Here is a 25,003-nt window from a genome sequence, read left to right as displayed (position 1 = left end):
GGTGCTAAGGAGAGTTAATGTAGGGTTGGACTTGTGCCACAGGCGCAGGAAACATTTGGGGAGAAGAAAAGCCTCATCCCTTGCTTTTGCCATGGATAGTATTCACAATTCTGTTACACGGTCTTGGGGTTTTCAGCTTTTAGGATGCATGTGTTCTTTACACTTTGCTCCCTATCTGTACCACAAAGACGTGTGCTTTTCTTTTCAAACGTCATCTCCAGGACCTGGGGTTTTAAAGAACACACCTTACACTGCAAGCAATAAAAGTCACCTAAGAGAATAATAAAATGAGGAGAGCTGGCTGCAGGCCAGTACCATATGCTGACAGCACTACAGCAGCATTGCAGAGAACTGCTCTGGGAATTTGTCACCGTGCATTCTTTGTATACCGCTGCCACGAAATAGTGTCCTTTGGATTTAAAGGCCACTTTTTGTTACTGTATTAAATACCAGTTTTATGACACAGAAGTGATATAACTGACTGGCAGCACAAGTTCTTGACACGAACTCTGTCCTTCCTATGGAACTGTTTTGTTAGCTACGTATTATTTTTTGATGGTTGATGCAGCAGCCCTCGACAACAGTGATCACATTCATTTTCAACATATCTGAAACTATTGTAGCTTGCCCTGAATGTCCACTGCTTCCCAGGTCCGTGTGAAGAACGATTCCTTCAGGGAAGCTTGGGTCATTTCAGCTGCCTCCCAGGGAAGCGTCTGGCCTTAACTGTTTTACCAACAGCCATCCCAAACACTGAGCTTTCTTGCTGCGCTGGACCAACCTGAGCAGTAGCGCACGCTTTGCCTCTGAGCATAATCTGTGTATGTTCAGCTAAATAGAGGTTTTCACATTTTAGCGAGTTTGTGCAGGTTTCAGCAGTTTCTCCACTGAAGTTGGCAAAGGAATCCCATGGTGTTTGTAAAGTTTCAGTTTTGCTGTGAAATGAAAATTGACATTTCAGCACAACACTAAATTCCAACAATTAGGCTTAAATTGAAATTCTACTGTATTCCCTAGAACTAAGGTTTTCAAAACATAAAGGAAAGGAATATTATGCTAAATACCAATTCTGTCCTCTCTCATGCAATAATCAGTTTGCAATCACGCCATTCATTCTAATGGCTTTGCATACATTTCTTGTTGGATCTGTCACATAAAAGGCTTACATTGGAAACCAAGCAAGTTGGCTATTTCTCTCTAATTCTGAAGTATTCAGAAACACTGGTATTAACTGACATGCATTTTCATTTTCAGGACTTGATGACACAGTTAATTTCATTACAATTGATCAGAGAATGAAATAGCATACACAATAAATATACACAAAGAGCTTACTATTAAGGTGGCAACAGCAAATGCTTAAAAGTTAGGAAATGCTGTTAAGATTACCATGTAACATGAATACCTGTCCATTGTGTCTATACATACACAGAACACATAAAGATATAACGTACAGTTATGTGATCGCACAATATTTTCCCTGCAAGACCCCTGCCATATTGCCACGGTGCAAGAGGCAGCGCTTACTTAACGAACAGCTATTGGATATTTTGTTGTCTCATCACTGCTCGATGCATGACCTAAATCTTATTTATTGCTCCCTGCTTAAACCTCGCTCTGCAGACAATTATTCTTGAGCCTTCCACTGTGCCTGTCAGTACAGTATTTAGCACCCGCTACGGAAACTTTCAGTCTGTGCAGTTAAAATTTTGAGAAAGATCTTAAGCAACGAAAACCAATTATTAATGGGAAGCATCACTTGACTTTACCAGCAAACGGTGCCACTGGGACAGCTTCTAAAATGTGAACTCCCAAATCACACGCGTGCGCTTTTTCGTACCCGTGGATCTCAATGTCTCAAGAAATATATACGCTTTAAAGACAACCAATTTCTACTATAGTTTTGCACTGGTTCAATGCTACAAAGATTAGGACTACAAGAACCCATGACCATGCTATAATGTTTCAAAGAAAACCAGGAACTGCGGTACAACTGTTTGTGCTCACGGAGGAATGCAGGCGGGAAGAACGGAAGGCGTGCTCCCAGGAGCGGGAGAGGGGACTCGGGGTTCTGCACACGCCATAAACCACACAGCCTTTACTGCAGAGGAGCTCCGCGTGCCTGCGCTGGGAGGGCTCAGCATCCCAGGAACGTCCTCTGGTCTGCCTTAGTTTTGCAGGCAGAGAACGAAAATATTCTGTGCAAACTTAACAAGGCAACCGAGAGAGAAGCAGCTCCCTGAGTACCAGCGTTGCTCAGCGCACCCACAGCAAACTGCAGGCACCCCATCCCCTCCCAGCCAAAAACCAAACCGCAGTGGTAACATCCCACGTAATGGCTCAGGACATAAACTGTGGCGCTGGTATTAACATGTCACACAGGCAAGCTGTTCTAGCCATGCTGAAAAAGACATAAAAATAGAGAAGTCAAATCCAACTCTCTCGCAGCACAATGTTTCCTTGGCTAGAAAACTGCTATTTTTTTACAGGTTGGAGCTCTTTTTTCTAAGTTATATTCCAACCCTCCACAGATCCTTTATTCAGTCACGGAATATTTCCAGACTCCTAGAGAGCTTTAGAGCTTGACATGTCAAAATACTCATCGTGTTTGGGTTTCTAGAGGCTAAGGATGATCCTACAGCTGATACCAAGCACTACAAGACTACTAAAGCTTTTACAATGACTTACAGTGCAGAATCTGCTGCAGGAAACCAAGGATAAATAATGGGATGTCTCTTCCATATGAGCATGCATGTGCGTGAATCCGTCCATTCATCTACATGGACAAGGTATCAAACAAAATTTAGCTGCTTACCTATCGCTATTACAAGGATCAGAATCTTTTAAGAACAACAGTAAAAATCATACTGCAGAGTATTGTAACTAGAACGACCAGCACTAGGAAATTTGCTGAATAGAGGCCCACAAAAGAAACAATTTTTGAAGCGCAAGGAAGGCTTCTGAAAATACAGATCGTTTGTGTATTTATCAAACATAACAGACTTCTACATACTTTAGCATAAAACGTAAAAAGCTCCAAAAAAGCTTTGGAGCCTCCTATGGCTATACATAGTCCAATAGAAATAATTTGATCTACTTTTTGGAAAGGACATTAGTCCATCTTAGAAACAATATTTGTAGAAGAATGCGTGGAAATGCATACTGTAAGCTAATTCACATGATAGGAGGGATAGCATAGGAAAAAGATATTTTTACAATAAATCTGGGAAGAAGGAGTACAGGTTAATTGTTTCCTATGCTGCAAAGTGGAGATCTCAAAACCTGGTTTCATCACCAGCAATGATAGCGGATGGAAAGGTTACGCTGATTACAGCAGCTCTGGATGAGCTTTGCAAAAATTCGGAACTTTCAAAGGGTCAGAAATGGGTTGCATCAGATGAATCTAGATTCAGGCATCTATATTTGGATAGCTAGAGGCCAGTGAAGAACAGCGTGAAAGAGAGCGCGACGTACAGCCCCACTCTGCTCCGCTCCTCCTCTACAGAACCTGCCCGGAAGGTGCCAGGCTATTGTATTTATTTTTTCTTGCTGTACGCCCTGGGGCAAAAGGTGACACCATCTGTTTCTGTTTAGGTTCCACATTTACTCTGCGGTTTTGGCTCCCTTCTGATCATGATTCCCCTAGTAGTTATCCGATATCTTTCCGCCGTGCTGTCACTTACGCAGGGGCGGGAAGAGCCTTGCTCTCCTTTGAAAAGTCAGTCAGTCAACCGCCACTACGGACTGACAGTCCATAGCACCTTTCAAGATGTACTCCATCCTGCTTAAATATAAATAAATATAACAACTTCAAATGATGTTGTTGGAAATATGTCCTCTCTTTCATGTTAATGCGTTCAATTAATTTAGCATCTGCTCTATAAATACTGCTTCCTCTTTCCACATCATCCTACCAAAACATCAGTATTTCCATATGATGACGAATGCTACTGTAGGGAACTTTGTCAGAAAGGAATTTTCTACATTATAGGATCATGTAAAACAAAGGGCACTTTTATGCTGCAAAGGGCCAGCTAAAGATCTTAAGAATTCCATTCCCCTCCCCAGTGGATCTAAAAAGACAGCGTTGTTCGAACTTGGAACCTTTTGTCTTCAGCACCATCAAGTTTTTATACTTTTCCTTTGGAAGGTATTCATCCCTCCGCTCCTCCAAATTCATCTCACAGTCACTCTGATGAGTGGCACAGAGAGAAGCTTTAGACGATGCGTCAGTTTGCCTTCCTCTCAGATACATTAAAAGGGCTACAGAGGGGGGATGTGAGAACAGTGCTTAGGGAACAAAGCAGCAAAGAAAGGAAAACACTTCCAGACTGAAAATTAAAAGAGAAATGCTGTTGTGACGGACAAATTAGAAATAATTAGGCAGACAAAAAGACCAAGAAAGCAAAGGTCTGTTTCTACAATAGAGTGGTGACAATATAAACCAGACCGGCCAGATGTGACGCACAAGGGCGGCAGCAGATCTCACACATCAAGGTTCGCCCATCGGCAAAAGGCACTTGGCCAGCACCGGCCTGGCTTTGCCTGCATCCTTTTCCTTGCAAAGCACGCTCTTTTTTCTGATCGTCTACGTCCTTTTCTCTTCCTGTTGTTAGCTGCCTCTTCAAAAGATGCTTGTATTTCAGTTCCTCAGCAGTCTGGAAATACCTCATTGTACTACAGCAGGGTTCTCTAGGAACAAGAGTACATGTGCCTTCCTCTTTTTTCTTTTCTTTTTTTTTTTTCCCCTTCTCATTGAGGAAGGCCCTGAAGCCATGTTCTCATTAAACCTTTATGGCTTTTTAAAATAGGAAGCTATTGTCCCATATACCTCCTTAATTATGCACCAATCAAAAAGTTTAGAAGAACAGCTCTGCCAGTGACAACTGGGAGGCAAATGAAAGGAAAGAAACATAACTTATGAATTACTGTTTAGGATTTCTCCACGTACTACAGAGGACATACATGCTATTATTTGTTGCCTCAAGTAGGCTTCATAATTGTCGTAAAACAGATATTCAAAACAGACTTTTGAAAACCTCTTTAATTTCAAGTGTCCATTTTGAGACACCTGGAGCTCAAGCATGAGAAGCGAGTGACTTTAGAAATAAAGCAGCTAAGTAATATTTAACTAGCCAAATTATGACACGTGCTCTGTAATATTTACTAGCTAAATTATGTGCTATGTATGTGAATTGCTTTGACTTCAGTGACAGCTAGACAACACAAAAACCAAGAGAAGAAATTTCTAAAATAATAACAATAGTACAACCAGAAATTATTCTCTGTGCAATTCCAAATTAGGTTTGCGCTAATTCACACGTAAGATTTAGAAGTAACAACACTGCTTCTCGCAGGCTTTCCTACAGAAGCTTTCAGGCAAATTGTAGAAAACTCTGGAAGACGAGTTTTCTACCACCTTCCACTGCAGAAGGAGTAAATGCTGCTAAATAGGCTCATGGTGTCAGTTTTGACGTCACAAGCTGACGCTCCAGGAGAAGTCGATGCTCCGAGGTCTTAAGCCTGCCTGCCAAAGATCAGGAAAAAAGTACCTCGTCCAGTTTTAGATCTGATGTGGAACAAATATCAAGAGTTCAGGTTTAGGCTTCTTAACTTGAAGTTTGAATGAAGGTTTGTAAAAAGGAAAATTTCCATTTGTTCTCCCACAAACTCCGAGGCGTCACCACAACACGAATGGTACCAGCAAGCAGGATTTTTAAGTGGCTCGATGGCTACATCCCAACCTCCAGCCCTGCAGGTGGGCTGCCCAGAGCTCAGTGTGAGCTCTTTGAAATGCCACTTGTTTCCTTTCCAGCTGTATTCAAATTTTATGAAATTGCACCCTGGGGCACAAAGCAAAGATTCTCCGGGGATTAAATGCTTTTCTAAACGTAGATGATATTAGAAATAAATTAATATAATTATTCAAAGTTACTTGCTCACAGAATCATAGAATGGTCTAGGTTGGAAGAGACCTCTCTAAGATCAGCGGTGATATGGTTTAGTGATGGTTTATGTCAGTGTTCAGTTGATGGTTGGACTCGATGATCTGAAAGGTCCCTTCCAACCTAGACAACGCTATGTTTCTATGATTGAATCCAATCATTAACCCAACGCTGCCAAAACCACCACTAAACCACATCCCTCAGCACCATGTCTGCCTGTCTTTAAAATACCTCCAGGGATGGTGACCCTACCACTTCCTTGCGCAGCCTGTTCCAATGTTTGACAACCCTTTTGGTGAAGAAATTTTTCCTAATATCCAAACTAAACCTTCCTGGTGCAACCTGAGGCCATTTCCTCTTGTCCCATCGCCTGTTCCTTGGGAGAAGAGATCGACCCCCCCGGCTACCCCCTCCTTTCAGGGAGTTGCAGAGAGCAAGAAGGTCTCCCCTCAGCCTCCTTTTCTCCAGGCTGAACGCCCCCAGCTCCCTCATTAAACCATTAGCATTTTACACTCAACTTAATATCACTTTTTGTGCATTTTTACCTATTTAAACAACGACTGGAGGCACTGTATGGAGGGTTCTCATTGACTGTAGCGGTGCTGAACACAGACGCTTGTCATGTGTTCTAGCATGAAAAAGTAGTGGTGAAAATGTGCAGAGCAGCCCTGGATATGTAATGAGCACAGCGAGAAGAAGAACCGAGCTTTGGTTCAGCTGCTAATCCAGGCTCTGGCCCTCTCCGTCCCCAGTCAGGCAACTCTTCCAGCAGTCACAGTGACAGATGTTTTGCCCGGGTAATCCTTCATCCTTCTAATCCCAACGGAGGGCTAGAATTGATGGGCACCGGGTACACATAAATAAAGGACTAGAAAATACGTAAGTTCGGGCTTGAATAAACAGTATTGAATAAACATATTAATAACAATACGAGCTTTAGAGTAAGATTAGCTGCTGACACAAATAACATTTATTCACACTGCAGGGAGTGATTCTAAAGAAATAACATGAAAGTGCACAGACAAGTGCTGTTAAATCAAAAAGGCTTTACGCAAAGCAGCAAAAAAAAAAGGAAAAAGGATATGACAAGGAAAGTGATGATGTTTCCTCTTTTTTAACTGCATAACAAAAAAATTAAACAGCTGTAGTAGCTACGGGTGCAAAGTAGAAAATGAGGAGGATCAAATCAATGTTTCTTTTCAAACGTTCACAAGTAACTTTTTCTAGTATGAGACCTGAATAGAGAAGGCAACTGTTTGGTTATACCCAATAGCATAGTTCACAACTAAAATCAGGTACCATTTGCCTTTGTGGCACAGAATTATCTCTTTAGAATTGTCACAACCGAAATAGAGCAGCTACCTTCTATTTTCTCTATGTGAATCCACCACGTTTACATCTGAACACGTGCTCCCCATTTGTTGTCTAATATTCCACTAAACATGATTGACTCAAAGTCAAGGCCTCAGTTACAGTTGGAAGCATCAGGCAGGTCTGATTTTTGTCAAGCGTGGCCTCTAAAAAATAAATTATCCAAAGGGGTCCCAGCATCTAATATCTATTCTAGTGACTTGTAATTCATACAGGACACTGAAACGTGGTTTTATCTGAGATTTCTGCTCATAGACTGCAAAGAAAAAAAAAAAAAAAAAGAGTAATTTATGGGTGGACCGGAATAAGGAGTTGGGAAATGGTTGGTGCAGCAGGAGTATAACATATGTGATGGATGCAGAGATGCCAACTGGGCGGAAGGGCCTGATGGAGCCGTATGTTCTGAGAACGACTTCGTTTTTCTGCTTGAAATGAAAGAGACAGATGGATTATTTTGACCGTAGGGATTAACCATTGTGCAGGTGAGTATTCAAAAACATCAAAACCTGAAAATTCACCTCGAATTGCAAAATGTGTTCTGTTGCAACAGCGCTGAAAAAAGCAGTTGGGCGTGCTCAGCTCGGAAAGGAAGGACGGGAAGGTAACAATGGGAAGTAATTATGAAGTTCTATTTCTTTGCACTTTCTGTTCCTGATTTTGCTTTAACCAACTATCTGCCATGTAATACAGTTTTCATATGCAACAGGTACAGAATTCCAGGCATTTAAAAGGAATAGCATAGGGTTTCGGGTCAGCAAAGCTTTTCACTGTTTCCATCAAGGCACAGGCTGAGTCTGTGGGTGAAACCTGACTACTGACTCCATAAAAATTACATATAAAGTTCTCAATAGCTTTATGGTCCTTCATCCTCACCTTCTTTCCATTGTTTTCCAAGGCAAAAAAAGAGACAGAAAGAACACAGTGGTAAAATACCAAGTACTCCGTCGTTGGCGCACCTTATGTTCTGACGAGTCAGGAAGATGAATGAGAGCCAGTGAAATTTCCCAGATTTAACTGAATATTCCATGCATTTAGCACAAAGCAAGGACTTTTTTCTTCAGTGGTCTTGCAAGGAATAATGAAAGCGAGCTCTGGTTACTGAAGTGTTTGGATACTGTACAAGCAGAGCTGAGTAAACTAACTTCCTCTGATAGATTTAACCACTAGTCAATTGGAATCTTCTTACATCCCAAGAAATTTATTGTCATATTTTAATTTTTCGTTATGGAAATGTGTTCTCCCTGACATAAAGGGAATAAAATCTGAGTTTTCTTAGATAATTCCAAGTCAACTCAAGACTGACAACAACTTTCAAGATAAACCTGATGTATTTTAAAAAGGGCCAGGCGCAGCGTCCTGCTGTCATTCCTCATTGGTGATGTGGTTGATGTCAGGGAGTCACGTAACACTTGGGAGACCAGACCTCCGTTCTATCCTTTGTCCACAGGCATCCTCGCTGAATTTGGCTATGGCACTTACTACCTCTGCATTTCAAAAATATAGCTATAAAATGGGAGTAAAAGTCCTTTTCAATTTTTCAGGGATACTGTAGGAAGGAGATGTACAATAAAAACTTACCAGACTCTCAGCTGTCAGTGATGAAAACTACACATCTGAGATAGAAAAAGTTCTGCCAAGTTCTGATTTGAGGTCTAGCACATCCCTAAGAACACGCATCCGTAAGGAAAACAGGAGCGTAAAATTTCCTCAGTTTTTGAGAGCCCTTTGCAATGGGGTGGCATAACCTGCCTTCTGGTTTGACAGTCAGAACTAGGTCCAAGTGTAATCCTCATTACACATAGAGTGAATTTCCCACAAACTGCCAAAACCTGTCAGAAAAGAAGAAACACTTTAGTGCCCCCACCATAGCTGGGGGAAAAGAGAGTGGATTGCTTCCAGAGGAAAAAAAGTTAAAATACAGTAGTAGAAACACAACTGAACTGGAGCTACTGGAGGGATTAGGACAACTAGACTCTGCTGAAGTATGAACCAGTATCATGGTATTTTTCTTGTCAGAAACCATAAAGCAGGGAGTGAAGACTCTGAATTCTAGCAATGTAACAAAAACTGATGCAATTTAAGCTGTGTACAGCATCGTACACCCCATCTCCGCTAACGATCCATTTATGCCTCCAAGAACAACGGTAAAAAACACAATGAGTTTTTCAGAAAGTGTGTCTGTGAGATGATCTAATGAGTTTTTTTTACATACGGCAGTGATCTGCTGCTATTTGCGATCAAGTTCATACCGGCATAGAAGGGAAGGGAGCAGCTCTCTGCAGCAACGCCGTGGGGAGGGGGAACTGCTGCTGCGGAAGTGTAGATTTCTGTAATATTTGCATTCCAAATAGCCTACATAACTTACTACTAAATTACTCTTCCTACGCTCTCCAGGTCCTAACAGAAGTAGTAAAAAAACATTTAATGAAAAAGAAACGGAGCGCTTTTATGGAAGGTCCCAGAGTTCAGATCAGAGAACGGCAAAACCCCTTTGATCTGTGGTATGAACCCTCCCTGTTCTCATCATCGCTGCTCTCCTGTCAGCTGAATACAAGGCGAGATGTGAATTGTGGTCCCTAACTAGCTGTGATACTGCTTTTCCTTAAGATGCTCGCTTTTTGTACAGATTTTCACTAGCCCGGTAACAAAGGTTATGGGCACAACAGCTACAGCAGCAAAATATAGCCGAGACTAAATCTAGAATGCTTGATTAGTTTCCAGAGACCTTTGAACACAGAGTTTCCATGGTGTTTTGATTTTTCCCTCTGCAATTTTGTTACTAACCTTCCTTTATCATCCAACATGCTCACGACAATCTCAACTTTAAAAACAAGCAGAAGTACGAAACCCCGAAATGAGGCCAGCATTTCACATGGCTGGATACACAATCCCTATGTAAGCACCTAAAAGTAAACCTTATAATCTAATTTCCCCCCCTTATTTGTCAAGCAGTAACACTAATGATTTGATTGTGAAACACTTATGCATATGAATGAGCTTTTATATAAGGCCTGATTTTAATTAAAAAACAAAATCTTACTAGCTTCAGAGCTATAAAGAGGGAAAAACTCAGTGGCAAGGGGGGCAGCAACAGTGCGATTGGCATCGGCTGTTGAACAGTGTCGCACTGCTGTAATTTTACGAATTCTTTAAGAAACCACAAAGAAATATACATTATCTGCCAGAAGAAAGATAAACAAGATTGAGGTAAAAGCGGGAGTTGAGAGGTTACTGAGAAAAGGTGTTTCAAAGAAATCGGTTCCAGGGAAAGAAAGGTTTGGGAGAAAAGGGCGGGCACAGCCCGTAGAACGTGGAAGGGAAGGTCAGGACTGGAACAATACAGGCACGGGGAGGACTTGAGACAGAGCTTGAAAATGCTCTGAGAAAATATCCAGTAGAGACAAAAGGAAGTTCTTCTGTAAACTTAAAGATTACTAACGTGGTTTCTCCTATGCTGAAATAAACCAGCAGAAGGACACGAGTTGGATCTTCATCTCATTGACAACTGACATTGACAGCTACTTTAGGGGAAAGAGATACAGCCTCATACATATTTATCTGTTTCAAAAATTGGGTTTTAAATCGGGTTCCAGTTTGTACACATTATTACAAGATTCTTGATTCCAGTAACCTGCACTTTCCTTATTAAAGTCCAGTAGAAACAGTTTACTACTTGGATACCTGAATATTTTTTCATAGTTTTTTTAAATGGACGAAGTACAAACAGAAGTCAAACAACTCTATATGGTTTGAAACTGTAGATCTCAATACTGAATGAGGCCAAATTAATAGCACACATACCATCACAAGCATTTAACTTTCTACGTCTTTAGAGAGAATTAAGAGTTCTATTAAATTTCAAAAGAAGTCATTGCAGCCAGCAGTCAATGGTAGTAAAGCAAAGTCTAGTCTCTCGATAAAGATTCCAGCATTTGCTCACTATTATCGACGCCTTTAGCCCTTTAACCGCCCCACGCTGCAGTTGTTACCTTTCCCATCTTTTCTCCAGAAGTGGCCATCAGCGCCAATATCTGCAAAACCACCTGTTTATCTAATACTCTTAACTGGGTACAGTTGTGCTACTTCAAAAGATGAAAGCAGCACAAACACAACTTTTATTTATTCCACTCTAACCCAACTCCTTGTTTAGAAAACCCTCTTTTTTAATTTCCCCACAGAGCAAGGCTTGTGGCAATATCCTTCTCACAGGCAAAAAATACCACGGGGCTGAAGACTGTTAAATACGGCTGTATCACTAGAGATGGGATCCTCAACCAGTCTCACATCACTTCTACATCCTGATTCATGTTCCAAGTCCAGCAGGTTACTTAAATGACTGCCGGGTGATAAGCACACAAGCACTCCCATTGGTGAGGGAAACAGCAATGTATTTCCTTTATTTATTTACATTTTCCTCTAAGTCCATCACAGTGTTGGTCGATCAGCTCTGATCAATGCTAAGGTGTCAGTTTAGATGTAAACCCTTTAAAAAGCTGCACTTTGGGGCTTAACAATAATCGGGAGGTCTCCAACCAACATATTTATTGAGCTTGAAAGCATCAGCCTCAGACCAAATCTGTCTGACCCTTCATTCACATCACTGCAGCAGCACCCTGGGCAGCCTTTTGCACTACAATACTCCTAAATATCACAACTCCGGGAACGCGCTCCTTAGTAATTTCATTGTAATCCTCGGCTTTCAAGGTTTTCCTGCTTCCTTGTGTGCTGCAAGTTAGGCTGCTAAATAAACGCTAGGGGCTCTAGGGACCACCCGTTCCCCCCAAAGAAAACCCCCCAAACCAGAAATCCCATAAAAAGTTTTTTCATACAGTCCATCAAGGCACACCTGCAAAACTTTATTTCCTTTAATGATCTCTAGAGACTTTAATTAATCACTTATCAGGTCATGAGCCTGGAGAATGTTACAAAAAGAATTTTGCGGGTGCAGGGGTTTTTGCTGCCCTTTGTGCTGTCAGTGCAAGTCTTTACTGACACCACTTTGCCCTAGAGTAGAACACACTTGATTCTACTTAGGTGAAAATCTGTCATGTCATAAGCAGTGTCGGAGCCTTTCTGAATATTGACTTTTGGAAAACGAGTTTTATAAGTTCACTTTTCTGTTTCTTTTAAGATGGAATCACAGATATTCACTTGGTACAATAAAGTCTCACTGATATGAAAACACAGAAAAAAGATTGCAGGTGATTACTGAGAACCTCCACTAGATACCTCCTTTGCATTATCCCGGTACCTGCATTAAAGAGGATTTGGCCACTGAGTGACGCAGAAATTCTACTCTAAATAAGCACTAAGCGTAACCCATCTTCAAAAGCATGCAGAGCAAATTAGTCATCTAAAAGCTCACATTTTGGCATGGGGAGAGGTAAAACGTTACACTGATTTCCCAAGTGTCTAAAAAGTAGATCAAGTAACACTAAAATGAAATTGTCAAACTGGAAAATGATTTTCACTGAGATAATCTTTATACTTGGGAAATAAATATTGCAGATGATTTCTAGTGCAGTCCGACTCTGATGTGAAATACCCCTTTACCAATTCTTCCCTGTTGCCACATACTCATTGCTCCCCCTTTTTTAACAACACTTGCAATCAGCCCACAAAGTGATATTCATTAGGGTCTGGTGAGGATGTGAGATGGCAAATTTACGGCGAGTGAACCAACGAACAGATGCAGAACATTTCGGTCCTGACTCTATCGTCTTGATCCTTCCCTGCATGCTTCATCCTATCCTAAATCAAATTTCCACTGACGTTCATCACAAGTTGTAGGACGAGCCCACTCTGAAACGCGTGTTGCTTCTCTGCTCCTGTATCCTTTGTGTTCTTTTGCTCCAAGTGGTACAAGAAGTACAAAATACGAGTACTGTATAATCAGCCTGATCTCTGTATACTTAACTCCATCAGGAAAACCTTCTGGAAGGCTCTCCATTTGGACAAATGCGGTTCTGGGACATGATCTGCACCATCAAACATCAGCTCCTAGCACGTGGTACCAGAGAGAGAGATCTGCATGGGAAAGGCTGCAGCCCAGTGAGCTCGACGAGCTACCTCTAGCCTACAGATGAGCACGATCTGCCCTTCATGCTCTGTGTTTTAATGGTTATCTCCGAGATGTAAGCATTTTCTTCACTCTACTGTACCACTGAAAAAGTAAGAATATCTTTTTTCTCCACATCTCATGAGACAATGACACGGCATCAATGCAATGTCCTGGAATTTGAGCAGTTGCAAACATTAAAGTCCCACTTGTAGATTTCCACTTCTCCATGTCCTTCCTGGTACCCACCATGCGGGAGGTGCATTTGGTCCCTGAGCACAGGAAAACAGCATTACGATTTCAGAACGAACACTATAGCATCTCGTGATTAAGAGAATATGGGGAGGGCTGACATTTCCAAAATCATAACATCTGTGCTAAATAGACCCTGGACATTACAGCCTGCAAGCGAATACTATTTTAACATCAAAGCAAGCATATACTAAAGAGGAAACTCTCTCCTTAAATCTACAATGTTTCTCCACACTTCATTTCTCACATGGTAATTAGTGATGTTTTGGGTTATTGGAGCATTTCCTAGTGTCCCGTTCTGCCACAAGAGAGAATGACAATCTGAATCACAGGATTAAAGACAAGACAGAATAAAAAACAACTCTTCATTTCCACCTCCTCCTTCCACTCCAGAACACATGCAGATGCTGACCTAGGGACTGCACCGCTTTGTTCTATACAGTTACATGCTATTCCAAAAAACAGGAAAATACTTCATAGCATCAGAGTCCACCTGTAGGGAAATTTTCAGTGGGACTGCTCAGCAAATAAAGACATTTACAGTCTGACCTGTTGCTTTTATCCTCTGTGAATTCTTGGCAAGCTACTTATGAGAAAGGTTTGGTTGGCTGTTGATTGTTTTTTTTATTATTATTTTATTTTGCACCGTGTGAAATGCTTTCCTACTGCTTAAAAGATCACCTTACTGCTAACTTTTAAATGCTACCAGAGAACAGTTACGGCAGCCCCGATTCTCAACTTGGTGTCCACTTTGCCAAGGCCAAGCACGTCCAAGTGCTTTTTCGGCTCTGTTCTGCTTCTCTGCAATCAGGCTGTAGCCACATCACCCCTCCATCTCGTGAACATGGCTTGAATCCTGGGCAAAAATCAGGCTTTAGACTTCTGTAGCCTAGAAACAATCAATATGGTCATCACAACACCATCAGAGCAAAGAAAGGAGATGGGGCAGCATTTTCAGTATCAGACACATATTTTTATCCTTTGCTACAACTTTCCACCTGTCAACAATTTTCCTCTTGAGTCAACACTAAAATAAGAGCTGCAGGGAGCCAAGGGCCCTCAGTCCCCAAAAATCAGCAGATGAAAAAAATAGCTTCCTTTCCTTCCCTCTCTTTCCTCCTTCCAAGCCCTGTGTCAGAAAAAGCTAACTGGAGAAGGCGATGAGACAGGGTGGGGGTGAAGCAGTGAGATGCTGAGAAATGGGAGGGTTTACTATGGAATGTGGTACACCAGCCAAGCTCTATGGCACCGGTTCAGAAAGGCAATTATAAACATTCCTAACTCCATCCCTCCTCAGGAAACAACTTACTAAGGTACTTCTCTTTAAAAAATATACTGTGCACTGGGATGTATGTTTCCTGAATTGGGTACTGCGCCTGGAGATAAGATCCATGTGGAATAATGGCTCTCACTAGGTCTACAGAACAAAAGTTCTTCTGCAAAGTTAAAAAAAAAATAATAAAATTAGTTAACATTTTTATATTCCTGGCAAAGGAACATAAGAACTGTGAGACAAATACACCAAAATAGGTAGTCTGTACAAATGGTTTCCAAACACAGCCTTCAAACGACTGTCAAACGCAAACTCTCTGGTGTGAGCCTGCACTTGGGTCTGTGCCAGCACGCATGTACTGGACAAGGTGGCCCTGAGCCTTTCTCCCTGTATCACACCCTCCCCCCGAGGCCTGTTTCAATCAGAAAACAGAACGGTGATGTACATCTCACTGCCGGAAAGCAGCCCCTGGAATAGCCTGCGATATCTGTAGCACGACTGAGGCTGCAGCATGGCACCGAGAGCCACCTGAGCGGAGCACCGGGGTGCTGTGCCCACCAAGCTGAGCCGCTCGGGAGAACGTCACCAAACCAGTTTTGAGCCTCTTCAGATCTTTACAGTTTACGCCCAGGTAAATTCACTCCACGTGGTACAGCCTACAGCTCCGTTAAGCTGTGTTTTACTGTGACCACATCTGTAACGGACAGGATGGCTCCTAGCCATTTCCATCAGATTTGTATTAATTACGGATCTAGCAACAGAATTCCAAAAAGCTACAATCCCATCAATGCAGTATCATCTGTGGGCCCACTCCGTATTTTCAAAGGGCGCTAGGATTTTTGACATTCCCCGAGATACCAACATTATTTCTACCTGGCCTGAATATAGGTGTAACTGGTCACAAACTTTCACGCAGACACCAAACTGCTGAGGAGTAAAGAGGCACCCAGAGAGGTTCCCCTGCACCAAGTACTTGAGTGGAACGGTGGGGAAAGCAAGGGGAAAGGACGAGACACACGGTACCCCACAAAGAGCAGGTTTTTAGGTAGAGGCTGCATGAGATGTGCTGAGCTGGTTAGGTCTCTGGCGACCTCTGAAGAGGTCCAGAACCAACGGGCCCACTGAGGTGGGCTCAGCAGGCTGTTCTCCCTCTTTGCCTTATTTTATTCCTGCTTTCCCATAGACAGTCCCTCTCCTTTATCCAACAAATCTTCTATCACTTCCAGTACAAGCGGAAGCACAGAGAATCCATCACGAGAAATGGCATAACAATGTTTAGATCAGTTATCGGCAAACTCCTACCAAAAATAAGGACGTGAAACAGCAAAGAAGGAAAGAGCACTCAGAGGGACAGGTCTTTGAAGGGTCTAAGGACCTAACTCCCACCAAAAGAAAACGAGAATAAGGAATTCCAGGCAGTTTTGAAAGACCTCTGACCCTCATTTTCAACTGCGTAAAGGAAAACATCTCGTAGCAGTAGCTTATTTACAGCACTGCATCTAAACGCACCATAACTCCATGTCCTTTGGTCGCTCTGGATTTTGGGAAAGGCTGATCCTGCTCCCTCAAACATAAACATTGTTCCTCCTTTTAATATCATGTGTATATAAAGCCAGGATCAGGACTGAATAGGCAGAGTCTACATGAAAGCCATTCAAGAATTTGCAGAGGCTGCTGCCGTCTGTGTGGGTGGGGTGGGATATTTAAGCCAAAGGGTTTGGAGTACACCAAAAAGGAAAAAAAAAAAAAAAGCAAAAGCTGAGAACAACTGCAGCTCAGTGAACAGGGACAGGAAGAGTCAGCTAAAAATCCCAAACTCTTGAAAAGAATGTACAAGTTTCATCAGGCAGGGTGCACTTTCACAAAATACAGCACAGTAAAACAAAACAAGTAAGAATAAACATGCATTTTATGGTGTGCATTTGCTTGTAACTATAAACCAGAACTTCCAGTCTGTCTTCTGCTCTGACACATGTCGAGAGCGAGCAAATAAAAGGAGGAAAACGGAAGTCAAACCGAGAAAGAAGGCTGACTTCAGCCTGCGAACCGAGCCCTGCAAGAGACGGATGTGGTGTGGGCATGAAGTCAAATCGCAGCAGAATAATGAGACAGGATTTTCGTCTGGATGTAAACACTGAAGGGAGAAGTGGGGAAACAAAAAAGAAAAGAAAAAAAAAAATTGCAGAACAATTAGACCATGACTGAGATGAGACATTCCTGTACAAGAAATGTAAAAACCCTAATTGCCTTTTATATATTTACAATGTACGCAACAGAAAAGCTAACCAGGAAAATCCCAGTGTTGCATAAGGGAATATCTAACAGCTCCTATTAGCTGTACGTTCTCCCACGCTACAGTCTTCAGGGGAATTAACACATTTCCTATTGAGAAAGACGAAAAGGAGACAGTTCATTTATCTGAAGGAGCGTACCCATCTTATCACAGTGTCTGAGCAGATCAAAGCCTCCAGACACTACCGGTACTACCACCAAAACCAGAGGAATGTCTGCAGAAACTCTTCATTCCCAGATGTAAATTAAACAGTAAAAAAAAAAAAAAGAAAAAGGCATGGCATCACTGCCTTTAGCCATGTTTTGCTGCAGTGCTGCCACAGTGGCAATGAATCTGGTCCACGGAATTAGGGGGATGCTCCTACCGTTAGAAGAAGATAATGGACTATATAGTTAAGTCTGAGTCCGTACCTCCTGCTTAAACCTGTGTGACATACTGTACTAAAAAATATGTGGTAATGCTTAAAATACCCCTGGTCCTGCTTGTCACTGTGCTTTTCAATCTGTTCTAATGGATTGCATCTTGCTTGACAACTTTCAGCTGAAAGGGATTCTACAGCTTTTTATTTCCCACATATATTTAATATATATATATATATGCTTTCAAAATCGTCTGGATTTTCAAGGAGTTCTAGGAGCGTCAAAGTCCATTTTTAGAACAACACACAGGCTTTTCAATCACGCGAGCACTTCCTAAAACATTACTCTGACTTTAAATTCTCCATAAAAATTCTCTAAATTCTCTAAATAAACTTCACCTTAAATAAAACCCCAAAATGCCCATAGGCTCACCTCCGCAAAATGACAACCCGGGTTTAGTTTATTCAATTAGCTGTGTGTTTGAGAGATTAAAGCAGTTATCAACATTGCCGAATACTCCTAGCGAACTGCAAGCTGGGAGGTTTGACTACGTGGAATATATCTGGAAGGTAATCCCCGACTCCTCATATTTAAGTATTACCTTCAAATAAATAGGAAGAGCAATAGTTAATTAACTTCTCTGATTCTTTGAAATCTGCAAACCCAGGGATTAAACCTGCAAAGCGCCAGGCATCTTCTACTCTGAGTGTAGTCAGGATAGAGTCCCAGAAGACCATTAGGTAAATTTGAAGTAATTTTACATAATTAATGGAAAAATCCTTTGACTTTTTGGACAGCAGGTGGGTTTATGAAAAGGGTCTCATAACACCACCAGAAGCCAGTTGAGAGATTACAAGTGCCATAATCTGCTGTAACATTCCTTCTTTAACTCCTGCGTGATGAAATTCTAACCGGGGAATGAGACGGAGGTATGTCTTTATGTCTTTTAAATTGTCATTTGATTAAAAGTAAGCAGCTGCATCATCTGATACAATACAGTGCTCACGCTGGGAAGCCAGGAATGTAAACTGCACTTTATTAAACCAGTTAGAAGCTGTTAAAATGCAGAATGCTGCTGGCACACCTTTTAGAGCAGATACTAAAATATGCATCATGTGGGCACCTTAAATGAGTCATTTTTAAAAAGATTTATTTTTCAATCATTTGATAAACAAGAATAAATCAAAAACAATTCAGTCTTTCACCCCACTGAGATGAAGTAAATGCAAATGCTGTTTCCAAGTTAATTGGCTCTGAAATACTTAAGTCTGGGAAAATAATTTTGAATGACAGAACTTTTGAAAAACTTCTGTATTTTTGTATAGCCATCATATGCCTTTACATTTGTAGCTCACAAGGCATAAAAATATTTTTAATAGGCTAGCACAACTACACGCAGATGCTAGGAAATGCATTATTCCTCATTCGAAATCAGGTTAATATTTGTCCTTATTCTATTGCAGAAATAAAACGCAGAGACATGAATAAAAGCGACATGTAAATGGTGTAAGTGTGGCTGGTGACAAAAATTAAAGCTTTGATCTACTGCAATTGAAATGGTTTTATCTAGGCTATTTTAGTTATGCTGGTGTGTACCGTAGGAGCTAAGTAACAAAGCACGAACTAATCTGTCACCTTTGAAGCAAATTTTGTAGTGCTGTTTGTACTCATTGACCTGGATTAGTGTCGAACGTTGATCCAGAACACGTAGAATATAACGAATGTCCTTCAAACAAGCGATGGATGGAGAGGGCAGCCTGAGTCTGGCCCCCGCAGCGTGCTGGGCCACGCGCTGTTCCCACCAGTTTGCCCTGTTGGGCACCTGGGACCCGCAGGAGCCCGCTCAGCTTTCCCAGGGCGCCCAGGACCACCGAGTCCCCCCCGGCACCAGGAAGGTGAAGCTGCCACCTTGGAACCTCAAATGAACGTCCCTCGCTGCCCTGAGCAGCGTCCTGGTTGCCGAGGTGGCCGGTCTCGGTGGCCCCGCGGCTGGAATGCTCTGCCTGGGGAAACCGTGGCACGGAGGGCCTTTTGTGGGGCTGGAGCTCGCAGAGGTTGTGCTCTGAACCCCAGAAAGCACCTGTGACACTTTGTTTGCTTAATAAGAGCAGACAGGGAATGGCAGAGAAAATAAGGCTGATTCTGCTGATATCTTTCTCTAAATTCTGTCACCTGCATGGCAACGAGCTGCAGAGACCCGTGGCAGCTCTCCCGGACAGCCCGGGGACAGCGCCTGGCTGCCGGGTCCCTGGTGGCACAGGCAGGTTTCTCGCCTTCCTCCTTATGCTAATGAGAAGCATGCATGCTCTGCTGACCAGACCGCGAGTGAATACAAATGCTGCCTACATCCCTCCTATCAATCCCCGCTCGTGCTCTCTCTCTCCCCTTTTCCTCCCCTCCTCAGTCACAAGACGCTCCAGGCAAAAGGCAAGAGCTCTGCAATAAAGTGACATCTCCAAGCACAGAGCCGTTTTTTTTTCCGAGGCCGCCGGCTATCTCGGTTTCATTACATGTCTCAGGAGGGGGCATCACTCCCTGACAACTAACATCTGGCCCAAGAGACCTCCTAATTTAAAACAACAAACTAATTATTGTCACCTACTCTTTCCTGTAGCTTTTATCTTTATTTATTTTTTCCTGCAAGAAATATGTCAGCATATTTTTCATTTGAACTACTAATGCTCTGGGTTTTTTCCCCTTAAGTATGCTTAACTTTTTTCTAAGGGGTGGAAATCCATATTTTATCAATCAGTTTCAATTACCTACTGTATTTCATTCTGCGGTGTTGAATTATGAGTTGGAAGAATGTCTTGATTAAAGACCTTACAACCGTCTAGGTATCAGAGCAACCAATCATCCTGCCTGCACGACATGTCGTATGGAACACCGTGAACTGACGTTACGTTAGATTTTGTTTATTATGATTTCTTTTTAAAGTTGGAACTATCGGTCTCTTTGTTAGAACGTTGAGACAAGCAATAAGGAGCTAGAGGCATTTATTTCAAGAATGATTTTTATTTTATTTTTCTCCCAGGGTGCTCTGGAAGCTACGACAGGGCCGGTTTATTGTCTTTTCTGGTCATGGCAGAGCTACAGGGGCTGTGTTCTGCTGGAACAAATGCTACATTCAGGACCTGGACACGAGAAGTGGTGATCCCTCTCTTACCACCAATTTTCCATGCCTCCTTGGTAAGTTATTTATCAAAATTTTCTCCTCAGGTTTCCTACCTTCAAATTGAGCTTCACAGCGCTAAACTTATTGCATCCAGCGTTCTTCAGTGCTTTTAAAAAATGAAGAGTTTTAGAAAAAATGAGCAATTTTATTTCTGCTAGTGACAAATTCCATTACTGCACATAATAAATATACACCAAGATTTACCATATAGCTATGTCTGAGAAGATGTTTGGTTTTTTTTCCCAGGTTTGGTGAAAAAGAACAGTGTAACCAGGTTGTAACAACAGAAAGTGAAGTCATGGCTCATGTTAAGCTAATTAAGTTTTTTTTTAAATTGATATCCAAGGTGTCAGGATTTTAATTTTGACCTAGTATAGAGCCACGATCCCATGCCAATCCAATTTCTAGAATGCCATGGACACAGCAGCAGCTTCTGCTGTTTGGTTGTTGGGTACATATTGTCTACCAAGAAAACCTCCAAAATAATTTGGCACTTTGATAGACACTCTCCTCGGGAATCAGCCGTCCAACCCACAAAACACCAGATGGACGCAGCTTACTCCGAGAGAAGTACTTTAACCAAAATTAAAAAATACTCTCTTTAAGGGGGGAAAAAAATCCAACCAAAAAAATTCCCCAAATTGCCTTTTAATGTAAGGATAACCATCATCAAACATAAGTTTTACAAGAAAGAGGAAAAACTGTTCTCTGTGAAAATAAAACATTGATATCATGTGACAAAAATGGGAGGAAAAGAACGGGAAGAGGAGAACAAAAGTAAACATCGGGTTTCCGAACCTTAGTGGGAAAGGAAAAGTGAGGTTGATGCAGCCTTTTCTGCTCCTGAGTGTTGTCACCGACTCCACAGCCATGGCTTTGCTTAAACTACTGTGGGGCAAGAGAAGGGGATCCCAGCCAGTCACCATCAGCGCTCATTTGGGCTGATTTATTTATTTATTAGCACATTCTGAAGTTCCTGCCCTTTGATGTAGACCAGAGCTGCCTCTACAAGCAAATGCTTACAGGGAGACAGTAAATGGGCAGCTTCAGACTGCTCGGGCTCGGCTAAGGTTGGAGGAGTGCTAGAGGCTTCTCAGGAAGCACTTGTATTTTACTATACGCGCTAATTACCTAACACAGAGCAGGCTCCTTTCCACTGTATTTTTATAATTGAGAATATGAGGTTTTCAGTAGAAAAAAGTGATGGTTCTAAAGCTATTTTTAACCTAGGTATGTTGCTCTAAATAAAAGTAAATAAATTAAAAAATCACTTTTGCTTACCTCCACATTTTCACTGCAGGAACGATAATGAAAGGTCCATGACTAAATTCACTCTTTTTTAAAACCACTGAGTTTATTGGAAGTGAGCGTGCTCCTTGCCTTGCGCTTTGCAGGAGAGCAATAATGGGCTCATTTAAGTTTAAACTGGATGTAGAAGTCTTTAAAATTATTAATATTATTCTTCTTTACGAAGAGCAATTTTATCACCGCATTTTTATTCTACTATCAGGAGACATTACCTCAGGTGATTTTACATTCCTCAATTAGGTTGTTTTCAGTTCCCCCGTGCCGACGGCACAGGGCTGAATTACCTACTGCAGCATGACTTTTATTCAATATTTCTACATCCCTTCAGTGGAACAGGGAATTTAAAGAAGCCAGGATGGGGGGTGGGGGTGGGGAGGGATTTTGGCAGATCACTCCATCAATCACTCCGGGGCCAGGCTGCGAGGGTGGCTTACAGCAAAATGAGTTTTGGATGTGATGGGGGAGATAAAGAATGTTATTTTAGGCCCAGGAACTTCAGCTGGGGAGAATTCAACAGGAATGGGGGGTTGCCCACATGGAAGCCAGATAACAGTAATTTAGCCAGGGCTTTCAGGCTCCCCATGACTTACGTTTAGGGCCACTGGATGGGATACTGGTTAATACCAGACAACACAAGGGCTGGCGATGCCTCCGTGTTCGCTGTCTCCCACCTTTTATGCTCATAGTAGAGAGTGGATTTTAGCACAGGTCGACCCAAGAGTTAACGTGGCCTTATTGTTATAACATGGGAGTGAGGAACTTCGTTCCTCTGAGCACCTCAGGGACCTCGCAAGTCTCTGCCCCAACCTGCAGTTTACATATCTTCTTTTTCTATAACCTAATTATGCAGTGACAAGGGTGTAACACTCCCCTATCATCCTTTACAACTTCATGAAGATCTTGGACACTCTCTCTTGGACAGCTCTACACTCCTGCCAGGGAACAACCTGCGCACTCAAAATTCCGATTCAGCTGGGTCTGATTCCAAAGCCCCCCAGGGACTATCCAGGACAAGTGAACCACTTTTCCCTCACGTATATTTGAAGTCTAAGTTGAACTGAAAGGCAAAGCAAGAAAAGACATAATGCAGTTGTTTACTTAATATGTTCGAGTGCAGGAAGTTCCTTTATCATGTCCTAGATGGTGACATTGAATTCCCCGGAGCTCCCTGCATATGTTTGCCTTGCCTTTGGTCTGTGTGATTTAGATATAAGCTCGTTGTCATTTATAACACGCCCAGTTATCTGGCACGCACCAAAATGATCTTTGACATTTTTTTTTCTCATGGGCTTTGCTTTTGGCTCCTAACAGCATGACCTTGACGCTGTGCTGACAAACAAATTTAAAATACTTAATGGCATAAGTTTAAATAGATCGTTACTGTAACTATTGCAAGAGTACAATTAAGCATCTACTGCCAATTCTTTTAGAAGAAAAGTTGTAACATGGCTGTTTCAAACAGCTCTGAGCTTCAAAATACAGTGAGATTCATGTTGGTTTTTTTACGTGCATAGTTTAAATATTAAGGGACAGACAACAGTCCCCAACAACAAAAATATTTAAAAGAAATAAAATCAGAAAAATCTATCTAGAGCATTTGCACTCAAAACTAAGAGACGCCATTAAGAAAATTCAGCAGGGTCTGGGCTGCTGCTTATTTTTACTTGAAAGGTGCACAGATAAGGGAATTAGGAAAAGTCCTATGATGCAGAGAAAAAGGCAGAAATAACTGCTGAATACTCAAATGACCCCATTTCCCCTTTTCCTGTCCTTTCCTGGGGTCAGATTCTGCAAGGTGCTCAGCAACCGCTCTTTTGGATGACATGTACTGCCCGTTTTCAAGCCTTATTAAATAGCTCTGAATAGAAAACACAACACAGCTATTAATTATTTAATGAACATGGCTATCAGTAGATATAGGATGAAAGCTTCATTAAGTGGCACCCTTATTTTTGCATATGTTTTAAAAGGAGGTGAGAAACACTAGCTGGCACTTGAGAATAGTGTTACTTCCAGATTTCTGTAGACTAGGCAAGAAACAGACCACAGGGAAAAGAAAAGAGGAGGCAAGAGCAAGAAAACGAGAAAAAAACATCCACAACATGGAAATCTTTATCACTCCCTACAGGTCCTCAATTTGCACACTTTCAGCTCACTACTATAGGCTATATGGGTCTACAAAATTCATATCATATACTATGTGACACTTCTTTTAGAACATACTACAAAAAGATCGCTGAGAACCATGGCAAGGAGGAGAAACAGCAAATTAAGATATTCATTATTAAGGTTCTAACACTTCTCTCTCTGGGTTTAAGATGTTTCCGACCAATACTTAGAGATATCCACGATGGGACTGCATTCGCCGAGTGAACACCAGGGCAATACTACAGCACAAGGAGGCCAACAACCTCAAAGGGGCACAGAGACGACAGAAGGACAGAGCGAGATGATGATCCAAGAACCGAGAGTGGTTTTGTGATCTCCCTGGAGACAGGATCGTCAGGGGACATTTGCAAGAAAGGAATTTCAGACTAATCACCTTGGCCGACATCTCAACTGGTCATGCCTTGCCTATTGAAAATTATCAACATTGCATTGTCGCTCACAACCCTTATTCACATGAGCGAACTTCCATCTCAGGAGTAATCCCCCTGCTCCTGAGACGTTCTCGCTCAGTACAACTCTTCGCACGGTGGGATCCCAGGTTGCAGAGAAATTCTCTCCGCCATTTCAAACATGGGCTCCTCTGCAGTCCCTTCATGGGACTCTGCCCTTTGAGGAGCCAAGCGCCTCATCCCACTAGAAGGAGCAGACTGATTCGTGGTAAGCATCCCACAGCATGTTTAAATGATCTCCCCTCATTCTCCGAGGAGCCTCTAAAAATAAACTCTTGAGATTGATGCACAGGGAAATTATTTTGAACTGTAGCTGATGTGGAAAAATCAGTGTTTGAAATTGCATCCTTC

Source organism: Rissa tridactyla, chromosome 4, assembly GCF_028500815.1.
Source record: "Rissa tridactyla isolate bRisTri1 chromosome 4, bRisTri1.patW.cur.20221130, whole genome shotgun sequence".
NCBI classification, from domain to species: Eukaryota; Metazoa; Chordata; class Aves; order Charadriiformes; family Laridae; genus Rissa; species Rissa tridactyla.
The sequence above is the reverse complement of the archived record's forward strand: the minus strand, read 5'-3'. Positions refer to the sequence as shown.